Raw genomic sequence first — 2670 nt, forward strand, 5'->3', positions numbered from 1 at the left:
TTAGACTCCTATATATAGAAAGGAGGTCTTGTCATTTGTATCATCCAAGAATTTTTCATTTGTGTAATGTAAAGGAGGTTGGTCCCTCGAAGAGGCTTATTTCTAAGGCATTGATCTATATTTTCTATCTTTTTGTGTGCTAGTTTCATAACATTTGGTATCAGAGCTGTGGATTCTAGGGTTTTGCTACTCCAAATAGGTCATCGTGGAATTTTCACTATAACGTTTTCTCTATGAAGTTTCAGAAGCTAAAAAAAACCCATTTGAGAAGAAATCGGTCTGAACCTCACGTCCAAATTTCAGATCTTATCTCGCTATATTTTCAGAGATATAATCTGAGACATTTAGGGTTTCTGCAGGCTCCCGAATTACATCCTAAATAGGTGATCTAGGGAAAATCGCCATACCTTTCTTCTGAGAATCAAATTGAAATTTCATAAGAAGTTCTAGATAGAGGACTTCTTGTAGTTTTTTTTTTATATTAGTTTTAGGTACTAAGGTCTAAACAATGAGATGTGGCACGTCGTACAAGCTCGCTCTACTGAACTAGTCTATAATCAGGTCACTGTAGGAGATTTGGCATAACTCTTTCTTGGATAATCAAATTCTGATCAAACTTCTGAGGTTAGAAAGAGAACTCAGAGAGCTACCACAAGAAGAGATTTCAGAACTTGGAGATCTGAAATTACAAAGTTATATTCGTTTCAAGATCGAGCTCCTAAAATCAAGAAAAAGTGAGATGAGGAAGTTTGATGGCAAGGATTCGGTAAATTGGATACTACAGATGGAGAAATATTTTGATCTACATGGTGTACCACTGTTACAAAAGGTATGTATTGCATCTTCATATTTAGGACAAGACCAATTTTTATGGTATAAAGGGCTTTGTTCTCATAAACTTGTTACATGGTCAATTTTCTCGGAGAAAATTATAGCACATTATGAGGATACAAAGAGCAACACCTTCTTTAGAGCAACACCACAACAATTGGAAGAAAAAAGAGAAAAAGGGCTTTGTTACAAAGTGGAAAGAAAAATTATGGCAACAAGGAAGTCTACCCCTCACAACTATAAAGATGGAAGTGTTGTTTCTCCTAGCCTTCCAAAACCTACAAGGGTTACACCACAACAATTGGAAGAAAAAAGAGAAAAAGGGCTTTGTTACAATTGTGATAAAAAATACATTAAAGGTCATAAGTGTGATGAGAAGAAATTATTTTACATTGATTGTGGAGAGGAGGAAGAAAAGGATTAGGAAATTTCAAAAGAAGAGTATATACACCAAGAACCAACCCCAGAGAAAGAAGAAATGAATCTGACCACATATTGTAAAGCATTGGAAATAATTACTACTCCTCAAACTCTTAAGATAGAAGGACATATCAAGAAGAAAAAGGTTCAAGAAGTGAAAGACCACATCAAGAAATAAGAAATGAATCCGACCATATCTTGTAATGCAATGGCCGGAATTACCACTCCTCAAACTATCAAGATAAAAGGACATATCAAGAAGAAAATTGTTCAAGAAGTGAAAGATCACATAGAGCATCAAGAAATGAATCCGACCATTTCTTGTAATTCACTGGAAGAAATTACCACTCCTGAAACTCTAAATATAGAAGGACATATCAAGAAGAAAAAGATTCAAGCAGTGAAAGATCACATCGAGCATCAACAACAAGTTCAACTTTTAAAGGATAATGCCACTTTGGTGCAGAATCGAATGAAGCAACAGGCAGATCAACATTGCAATGAAAGAAGTTTTGATGTAGGCGATTGGGTATTTTTATGGTTACATACATACATACAAATGTCCCTCAAGAAAGCTATTTATGAGAAGGAAATTTTGGCAATACTACACGCACTTAAGAAATGGCGACCTTACCTAAGGGGAAGACACTTCAAGGTAAAAACGGATCATGATAGTATTAAATACTTTTTAGAGCAAAAATTATCCTCTGAAGAGCAACATAAATGGGTCACAAATATGTTGGGTTATGAATTTGAAATCATCTACAAAAAATGGAAGCAAAATGTTTTGGCATATGCACTCTCAAGAAAGGATGAGGATGTGGAAGCATTGTTGTGCGCCATTTCTATTATCCAACCAGATTGGATAAACAAAACAAGGTATGAATGGAAGAAGGATGAAGAAGTATGGCCACTCATTCAAAAGTTGCAAAAGATCCCAGTTCAAACAATATTGCCAAAACTTGACGAGGAAGGAAAAATCATATTGGAGCTTGGAGCAGTCACAAAAACAAGAACCCGACAGCTACGAAATCGATCAATTTCAGAGTATCTCATCAAGTGGAAGAACTTACTTGCTAAAGATTCAACATGGGAAGACAAGAATTTTATACAGGAGCATCACGAACTACTCAAGCGTTGAGGACAACACTTTTTAAAGGAGAGGGGCATGTTAGGTCCCTATACTACTAGTGTAACCCCTTATTGTTATTAGTACAACCCCCTTATTGTATTGTTGTGCCCATTTAGTCCCCATATTGTTATTATTGTGCCCCATAGAATCCCACTAATGTTATTATCGTGCACTTACATTATTATTGTTATGTCGGCTCTAATTATATTATAGAAAGGAGGTCTTGTCATTTGTATCATCCAAGAATTGTTCATTTGTGTAATGTAAAGGAGGTTTCCCCCTTGAAG

The sequence above is a fragment of the Pinus tabuliformis genome, chromosome 7, assembly GCF_031772625.1.
Source record: "Pinus tabuliformis cultivar Carrire ecotype Pingquan chromosome 7, CPIR1, whole genome shotgun sequence".
Taxonomy (NCBI): Eukaryota; Viridiplantae; Streptophyta; class Pinopsida; order Pinales; family Pinaceae; genus Pinus; species Pinus tabuliformis.